This window comes from Diadema antillarum, unplaced genomic scaffold, assembly GCF_040938485.1.
Source record: "Diadema antillarum isolate AM-2024a unplaced genomic scaffold, OU_Dant_1.0 seq00000688_RagTag, whole genome shotgun sequence".
NCBI classification, from domain to species: Eukaryota; Metazoa; Echinodermata; class Echinoidea; order Diadematoida; family Diadematidae; genus Diadema; species Diadema antillarum.
Window position 1 is genome coordinate 27,964 of NW_027271593.1, and position 10,514 is coordinate 38,477.

The 10,514-nt window shown below is 40.3% G+C and overlaps 1 pseudogene; it reads left to right on the forward strand.

Annotated features, from left to right (window-relative positions):
• Positions 1–7,138: 7,138 nt before the first annotated feature.
• LOC139737266 (uncharacterized) lies at positions 7,139–8,068 on the forward strand (annotated as a pseudogene).
• Positions 8,069–10,514: the final 2,446 nt, after the last annotated feature.

Consider the following 10,514-nt stretch of genomic DNA (forward strand, 5'->3'; position numbering starts at 1 on the left):
ATTTGGAAATGCTATCATAGCTTGATAAGCATATCTCTGCCCGACAAACAAACTGACACCAAAAAGGTTTTGCCACCTCAGGTGGTACCAACAACCCATTTTCGGGTCTTGGCCCATGGACTATAAATTGAAGTGTGTTCATGCTACATTTGAAGAGATAGCATATAGCGAAGGGAAAACAAACCTGAATGGCCATCTTTAGGAAGCTATTTTTTGTTGGCGATTATGAATTACTTAACTATGAAATTGAAAGAAAAACATACAGAAAAACGACTGCAAAATCTTTGCATAATGTGCCATTATTTATAATCAAGTTTCCATTACTTTTCTTTTATGATACATTTCCTTCGATTAGTGCTCCTTTATTCTTTCCCATTACATTTCATCACTTTCCTTTCTAGCTATCCACTTCATTCCCGCCTACAAACGTATACAGATATTTTGCCCGTATATACAATCTAAACAGATATTGCCATAACATAGATAGGCAAACCTGACCGGATGTAACATTACATTTCGATTGCTAAAGTGTGATCGGATTACCATCCATCAAAAAGAATCTAGAAGACCATCATATTTCTCCCCCCCCCCTCTTTGATCTCTCGCCCTCTCTTTCCAGTTATCCAATTCTTTGATTGAATAGTATCATTAGTGAAGATCACTTCTCGATGATGCTTTGCCTGTATTATATATATATATATATATATATATATATATATATATATATATATAATACATTCATCAAACAACATTTAGAAGACCAGCCTATTTTCCTCCCTCTCCCTTTCAATCTTTCTTCTCATCGCATAGATTCCAGTATTTCGCCTGAAGACCGGAAGACCTCATAAATGTTCTATCAAATATACAAATTCCACAAAACAATAGTCTTTCCGGTTAGTGATGAGTTTTCATCATAATCATATTATAACAAATAACTTCTGTCTTATCACTATGTGAAATCTTATTTCATGTGATTCGTAATGAGCAATACTTCTTGGCAGTAGAGTTTAAGTCAATTATAACATTGTACATAAAATTGGCAGCATTTAACCCCCTACTGTTGAATCACAAATTTGCTCGTTGATCTCTTTTATTTATCCCATGGAAACCTTAAGTCATATCTGTAGGCAGACATAATGGATAATTCCAGAAAGCAAACTTCTTATACAAAAAAAAAAGAAACTTCTGTGTGGATGGCAGGTACCGCAATAGCATGGATTTTTCAGATTTAGTTATCATAAGTTGTCAAAGAAAGCAAGAAAGATGCAATGATTTATTTGAATATTGAAAATCCCATCAGGCTCTTGTCAACATTATGAAAGGGATAATTGCTGAAACAAAACCGAGAAATAAACTCAAATGAAAGATTGGTCTGCGAAACTCAACTTCGATGCTGCTTGAAGTTTTTTTTTTCCTTTCTCTCATACTTATGAATGACAGTCTGATTATGTCATTTAAAGATCGTTCAAATAATCTACTTGGCCAACAAACCAAATGGAGGAACCCTGTATAGCATTCATACAACGCAAGAGCCGATATTGCTACTATGGGGTCCTATATATTCATCATGGTGAAACACAGCCTAACATATGCGAATGTTTTGCGTAAGAATACTTTGAATAGACCAGGTGGCCAGAGTATTAGGTTACATTGTACCTCATTGAATAGACAGGATGTTGATACAAAGACATTCCTGGACGCGCTCGTAGAAAAGTCGGGGATTATGAGCATAATAGAGAAGTTCAAAGGCCGATTACAGACGGTCTCTTTTTTTCTGCACCGGTCCATAGAATGCATTAGCCTTCGTAGAAAGCGCTCCAAATTTGCGAAGGGTGATTCAATTTTGCGAGAGATGGACCTGTGATAACCCATCGCTTCAATTGAACACTTTGTTTAGGAGCAAGGTATTTCGGGCAATAAAAGCATGAAATGTTCTTGTCTTATCTCATGTGTATCGATGTAATCAAATGTTGTCATGCTGCTATTGAAGTGGTTTATTCACTTATCGTGCCAGTGTAACATATACATATATACATATATATATATATATATGTAACATATATATATATATATATATATATATATATAAGCATATATCTGCATTTAGGTAAGACTACATTTTTTCATTCCATTAGACTTCGCGAACTCATGCACATTGCAGCATTTTCATATTCATAAACGATTGCAGCAAATGCTCATTTCCTTTATACATTATGCTTATTGAATGAGATTAGTTCTTCATTTCTTTCTTGTCTTTTATCGGGGGATGACTGGTACTGTATAAACAATAAAACAAATATTGATTTACACTCATGACATAAGAGAAGAACAATTCAGCAAAATTAGCCGTCTGTTATGAGAGATTGAAGAATGCCAGGAGAAATGTTGTTTATTTCAACAAAAATATTGTCTTTTCCTTATTTTCTCAAGAGATGTAATAATTTTAGGCCTTCAAGCCTGTGTGGCTTGTGCTTGTCATACTTCTATGATCATGTCGGCTTCTTCTACAGCTGCTGGAGTATACGCGATGGCCAGCCTTTTTTTTTTTTTTTTTTTTTGTTGTTGTTGTTGTTGTTGTTGCTAAATTGAATGAACTTCTGCGTCGAATTCGGGAATGGTCACGTGCGACCCTGTTTGAAAAGACGCTCTCTCACATGGAGACGAATTTGAATTGTCTATGGACATTCTAATTTGAATACGTTTTTTGAAGTGATAGGATATAGTGAGAGGAAACTGAGATTGAATTATGAACATATTCATGGTGCTATCTTTTTTTTCTTTTATTTTGTCGACGAGTTTGAATTACATAACTGTAAAATTAGAAAACAAACGTACACACACACACACACACAGAAAAAAATGACTATGAAATCTTCGCATAATGTTAAACCATTTTGAACACTGGAATATGCCATTTTCTCTTCCTTTGTAATACATTTGCCTCGATTCGTGCTCCTTCATTTTTATCTTATTGCATCACATTACTTTCCTTTCCAGCTATCCACTATGTCTTCTTCATTCTCATCATCTTCAATTAGTCGTCTAGATTGAATATCCTCATCGATGGTGGCGATCACTAGTCTTATCCAAGATACTTTGCCCGTATTATTATGTATAATCTAATAAGATATCACCATAACACAGATTATAGGCAAACCTTATAGCCGTGTATGATATTTCATTTCGTTTGCAAAAGTGTGTTCAGATTACCATTCATCGAACAAAATTTAGAAGACCAGTCTATTTTATTTTTCTCTCTCTATCTCTCAATCTTTCTTCTTATCGCATAGACTCTGATGTTTCATACGCAGACCGGAAGAGCTTATAAATGTTCTGTCAACTGACTTGAACATGTGTTTTATAAAATTATATAGTTGTAAGTGAATATATATATATATATATATATATATATATATATTCTCCTCCCTTTCCCATGTCTCTCTCTCTCTCTCTCTCTCTCTCACACACACATAGACAAAACAATAATCTATCCCGTTTGCTGATGACTTTTATCATATATATCATATCACTGTGTAAGATTTAATCTCACTTGATGTGTAGTGAACAATATCTCATCCCGACATTACGGTATATATAGGGTTGTAAGTAAATCGTGATTGCACATAAACTTTGCAACATTAAGCCCGACAGGAAACCTACAAAAATGCGCTCGTTGATCTCCTTTATTGATCCCATGGATAAATGGATAAATTCAAAAAGAAAACGTCTCTAGATCTATACAAAAAAAATTAAAAAAAATAGATAAATAAATAAATAAATCGTGGATTTCACAGTTTTAGTCATCATTAGTTTCAAAGATTGCGAGAAAGGTGCAATGATTTATTTGAATATTGAATATCTCATCAGGCTTTTGGCAACATTATAACAATTGTTGAAACAAAACCGAGAAACCAACTCATACCCCTTTCAGGTAATCGTGGATGCGGATAATAGGAGCAATAAGTCGTAAAATTTTGATTACATGAACGGGAGAGGAGTAAAAAAGTGGGCATTATTTTGATGCTGCTATTATGCGCATTATTGCAGCGTGAGGAGTTGATCGAGAATACATGAACGCGTTTTACGACTTATGCGCACTAACATTCCACAGTTCGGTCAAAGGTCACTCGATTTCCCGCACAACCGCTGATTGCTGAGCTTGAGCGAGAGCTGTGCGTACACGAGAGTATATATCACCGGAAACATTACGTCATTATAGAGGCGTGCGCAGTAACCATGACAAATACTCCCGTCTTTCGCACCGTTATATGAACGGGCGCTCGTAAAAGTAGTGCGCACTTCATGGGATATATGAACGCAATTTTGATTACTTCATCCGCATTATTTGGATGCGGATAATTGAACCGCGATTACCTGAAAGGGGTATCAAATGGAAGATTAGTTCGCGAAACTCAACTTCGATGTTGCTTGAAGTTTTTTTTTTTTTTTTCTGTCATACTTATGAATGACAGCCTGCTTATAAGATCGTTAAAAGAATCTACTTGGCCAACGAACCAAATGGAGGATCCCTGTATAGCATTCATACAACGCAAGAGCCGATATTGCTACTATGGGGTCCTATAAATATTCATCATGGTGAAACACAGCCTAATTACGCGCGTGTATTACGCAAGAATACTTTGAATAGACCAGGTGGCCAGAGTATCAGGTTACATTGTACCTCCATGAATAATCAGAATGTTGATACGAAAACATCCCTGGACGCGCTCGTAGCCGCCATCTGAAAAGTCGGGGATTATGAGCATAATAGAGATGTTCAAAGGCCGATTACAGACAGCCAGTTTTTTCTGCACCGGTCCATCGAATACATTATAATGAGGTGCTTCGTATGTATTATGTAACCTTTTTACGGACCCCAATGATTTAATGGTTGTTGGGAATCGAATGTGCAAGTTCTCATGTGGTTGTTACCAACATTTACCATAGCATTTATACTTCGACAATGACATACGCTGCAATAAAGCGAGAAACAAGACATATGGCAGAAGTTTTTTGTTCTTTTCTATCTCTTTCTCTCATACGCTTAGCATTCACGGGAAATTGTATATAGAAATTACGATGTTTGATATTTTGATGCTTGCAGCATTTTCAAAGAAACCTTGGGATAACTAGACCGGTGGTGTAATGTAAAACATTTTCTTGAGTAAAGAAACGATTCAATCAATATCTACAGTTGTATATATATTTATGTATTTTTTTATGTATGTATATATATTATATATATATATATATATATATATATATATATATAAATGTATATTTATATTTATTAATCTATGTATATATATATATATACATACATACATATGTATAATGCCCGTGTTTTGTTTCACGCACGACAGCTAACAGCGCACTTGCTCCTATGTGGTCGTAGCCTTCTTGTGGGTAAGGGGATGTAGGGAGCGTTCACTCAACAAAACAAAAAAAAAAAAAAGGGGGGGGGGGTCAGTTCGTTCCTTGATTCTCATTTCAGGTAGACTAATGATTTTATCACAACATTTGGCTGGAGTATGACCTCAGTACTGTATCGATACAAAAGACATTTCTAGAAGCGTGGTCGCGGATGATGGCTTTCAGAGGTGTAATTCGCCTTTTATGTGTGGCACAATGCGTTCTTTTAGTGAGGGCTACGTTATATTAATTAGTGGCGGAGTCAAGTCAAGAGCTAGAATAATGTTTTTCAGATGCCGATAGCCCAAAACAGTTTTGATTATCGTAACAATCTCCCGAGGTTGTTCTTCATGGATTAGTTCCCCCGTCAGCGCAATGGAACAATGCATGGTTAATAATAATCCGATACACCGGATGCGAGGTACAAGTTGTATGACAAAGAAGTATAAATATGACATGATTGTGCTTCATCATCAGAAAGTGCCAAACTAGGCTGAAAACAAAACCACACCATACATAACACTATTCAATGCATCGATCGGCAAATCGTTCCAACCGCCATGATGGATGTGTAGCGGTTTCCTATATCTGTGTATCATAATGTCTGGCATTCTGGCTGTTGTAAATTACGCTGTCAGGCGACCCCAGTATTTTGTCAACATCCACGCGAACTTTCCTTGTGCGCCGGCACACGACAGGTGCGCACTACATCATTCTCCGCCTTTGTCATCGTGCCGAGGTACGCGTATTTCACATTCCAACAGTAGTCGGATTTTCATAAACACACCCCTTGTTTCGCTGTCACGGAAACAAGCTACCAATTAGTGGCGAGCTGCACATCTTCATCAACCAATTACCACTTCCAAAGCTCCCGTCCGTGACACCCTTTCTCCGACCACGCTGTTTCATTTTCCACGCTTCCTCATTTCACGATTAGCTTTCATCCTGAGAGCACGTTCTAATCGTTGGATTCACTCACGTCCGTATATCACGTCCGTACATTACATTACTTTCCACGTCTTTCCTCGCGGACGATACCTCGCGCCGTGGACTGTCACTTCTTACGGATTTATATACTCAATACGGAATATTACACTTCCTCGGATTTTATACCTCGCGATATTCGCTCCTTTTTGTATCGCAACTCGCCCTTTCTTCAGGCTCTACACTCCAACCTGGGGATTTTCTACATAGCTGCATTCAACGCGATTCGCGTCGTTACATCGCTGCATCGGTCCTGCTAGCGTGCTGTCAGTTGTGTGCAGACTCTATCAGGGACCTCGCAGTTCTTCTATCCAGCGCTCCAGCGGTGGATTCTACCCTCGCTTGTGCTAGCCGCGGCACCCGGAGGCTACTCCATGCTGTCGCTGGATCCTTTGTACATATCATGATATTTATATGGGACACTGTCGTCTCCGGACACCCAAAGTGCATTCGGAGTTAGTCCATATTATTTAATATCAGTTCGGGAAGTGCAATACCCATTACAAGGACACTGTTCACCTCTACTGGTGCCCTGGTGCTTTCTACAGTCCATACACTACTGTCATACGGTCGGCCACCATTCCTGCTGGTGGTGCCTTCAGCCCCGTTGTCCTGTTTGCCATTCGGTGAGTTGTTAGGTATTACAATATAGGCCCGTACCATAATACCTACATTGGTGACCCCGACGCGATTGTTTAGGGCCGACTTCACGTCTTCTCATCCTCCTCCCTTCACTTCTACAATGGCCGACGGCGACGAGGGTAACGCCACCCCGGCTGCCGCGACATCCACGCCAGCGGTCACGGCGGTTAGCCTCAAGCTCCCTCCCTTCTGGCCGAACGATCCGGCCCTCTGGTTTGCACAGGTGTAAGCGCAATTCATCACCAGGAGTATTACTACCCAGCAGACGCGCTTCGCGTATGTAATCTCCTCCCTGCAGCCGGAGATAGCCCAGGAAGTGAGAGAATTCATAATCTCCCCTCCCACCACCGACGCATATGACAAGGTGAAGGCCGAGCTCATAAAGCGGACGACCGTATCGGAGCAGCGGCGGCTCCACCAGTTACTCACAGCGGAGGAGTTGGGCGACCGCAAACCTTCACAACTCCTTCGTCGTATGAAGCAGCTGCTCGGCGACGCGACCCTAGAAGACAGCATCTTGAAACAGCTGTTCCTGCAGCGCTTACCACGCAACGTCCAACAGATCTTGGCCTCCACATCCACGGAAGTCTCTATCGAACAGGTCGCTGAACTGGCGGACAAAATCATAGAGGTCGCCACGCCACTATCGGTCGCTACAGTGACAGCTCCGCCGTCCATGCCCCAGTCTTTCCCCGTTCCGTCGGCTACTCTCCCACCGACGACTCCCAGTCCCCCGGCGGCAGATCCCGTAGCGCACCTCACAGCACAGGTCGCCATGCTGACGACACAGGTGTACGCGATAGCCTCCCGTCTCGACGAGCGTGGGCGCCAGCGGTCCCGAGGCGGCAACCGCGGCCGTGGAAGCGGGTCGCGTGGTTCTTCACGGAAGCGAGCCGACTCCAAACAGCGCCACGCCGGTAGTGAGTGTTACTACCACTGGAAGTTCGGCGATGACGCCCAGCAGTGTCGCTCACCCTGTTCGCGCTCTTATCATAATAAGATAATGTATATTCATGAGAAGTGCAAATAACGAAGGATGAAATGAATTCAGCATGGGAAGTTATAAGTCAACTAATCAAGCAAAACAAAAATGAATGAAAAAAATATGAATAAAGATAGAATGCCAAATGCCAAATTCCGTTGGGGCTCGAAATAAGAATTGAGTGCAGTAAGAGCTGAGTCGTACGTCGTTCCCCCTTCCAACGTCGAAAAGAGTTGCTGTACATCGGGGCCAACACAATGAAGTAGAGTTGCTCGTTTTGCTGCATCATCCGTGATGCCTGATGCAACGAGAAAATAGTCAAAAGATGTCTTCCATACAGCCCATGAATTCGAGGCATTGGCTGAGTGCATGTCAAATGGTGCAGGCTGGGTGAAAATCCTCGTCGCCATTTTTATGTACTATCTACATTAGCCGGGTTCACACGTACAAAATAGCGGGATGACGATCGCGATGCTCATCCAGAGTTTTTTTGCGAGCGTCCACACGTACCAAATTAGCGGGATAGCGATCGCGATCGGTATCCCGCTAATTTGGCGAGCGTCCACACGTACCGAATTATCCCGCTAATTGCCGATAGAGATAACAGCAAAGTCTGCAAACTGGGTCACACAGCGCCCTTCTCTATCACTGCCTGCGCGCACTTACCTTTGTCCATTGTCTTTTACGCGTCAGTTGTGTGGTTCGCGCGCTGTTGTTATTGTTCTCCAAAGAGGTGAAGGACCTCTTCGCAGAGGCCTCGCTGTTGTGATGTGCGCATTGCATGATGGGATATAAAAACTCGAGATTCTAATCCCGACCGTTCACACGTACCAGCGCGGGGCAAATTATCCCGCTAATTGACGAACCAGCGCAAGATTTCTTGGGATTAGCATCGCGATGCTTATCCCGCTAATTTTCGGGTTTTTTCTGTCCACACGTGCAAAAAACTCGGGATGACGATCGCGATGCAAATCTCGAGATTTGTATCCCGCTAATTGGTGTACGTGTGAACCCGGCTATTGAGAGTGAGACTGGATAAAACAATCATGACTGCCCTGTTTGGAGTCTAAGGTGCAAGTACTTTATTCTCCACTAGCTACAACACATATACACTGTACAACGATTGGTTACATAGTCAAACCTTGGGTGGCATGAGGAGGGAATGTGGAATGGGGATGGAATGACCATATGGAGGATTTTTATGTCGAGAGTAATGAATCATGGTGGTGGCTGGAGAAAGGAATGTCAGGATGACCGTGAGAAGGACAGGATAGAGTGACCAAAGAAGTGATGATGGAATGAAAACATGTGATGGTACAATAGTCTCATAGTTCAACGATATGTACAGAATTTACAACACAATATCCAAACACAATACACGTGTATTATTATGACTCCCACTTTCTGGCACTAAATTGTACTTTTTTTTTATTTTTGGGGGCTTGAAGCCCGCAGGTATACTCATACGTCTTTGATTCCAGGATTATATCTGTATCATATTTCTCCGTTGTTTGCTGCAAATATTTTTCTGTATCAACGCCTAAGAGCTCCTTGATATAAACACTGCAAATATTTTTCTGTATATGCAAATATTTTTCTGTATCAACGCCTTAGAGCTCCTTGATATAAACACTGTATATATATTTTTTTTCTTCTTCTTCTTCTTTCTTTCGAAACAATGATACATTTATAGTAATTTTATCTATTTTGTAAAAAAACATATCATTGTGTGTGTGCTCTATTTAAATACTGTACATTATTTTGGGTTGAACGATGATATGGGTGTGTCTGTGCGTGGTTGGAGGTGTGTGTATGTGGTTGAGTGTGTGCACGTGGATGAGTTAGTGTGCGGTACACGCGCGCGTGTATTGTGTAGTTATTTGAGTTTGTCTGAAGAATATGAGGTATTCATCAATATCATATGAGCTCCCTCGTGGAGACGTAATGAGCTCCTTTATGGAGACAATATGAGCTCCCTCGTGGAGACTTTATGAGCTCCCTCGAGGAGACTTGGTATGCATTTAATATTCTTGTTTATATCTCTTTAAGATCTATAATGTTTGTTTTATGTTATAAGTGCTGTCTGAGGCAAATTATTTGTATAGGGCCCCATTTCTCTCTCTCTCTCTTCTTTCGATCTTTAAAATAACAACAACAGTATGTAAAAAAAAATATTAAATTTAAACTCTCATGTTGAATCAGTCCCGAGTATACTCCTCCTTTTCTATTCTAATATTAAAAAATTGCTTCATGCCAGTTCCCGTATCCATTCATGACACTGAAATGTTACAAATAAAAAAAATGCAAGAGCTTTAATGATGATTTAGTAAATGAAAAATGGAGTGTCGTTTATAAAGAAAAAAATAACAGAGCATATAGGAAATGTATTGCTATACACTACCACGATAAGGATCTATCTTTGGTGAAAACTATATGCCGTGTTAAAAAAAAAAAATCAAAATCTACATTAAGCCCTTTATAGCCCCTTTTACAC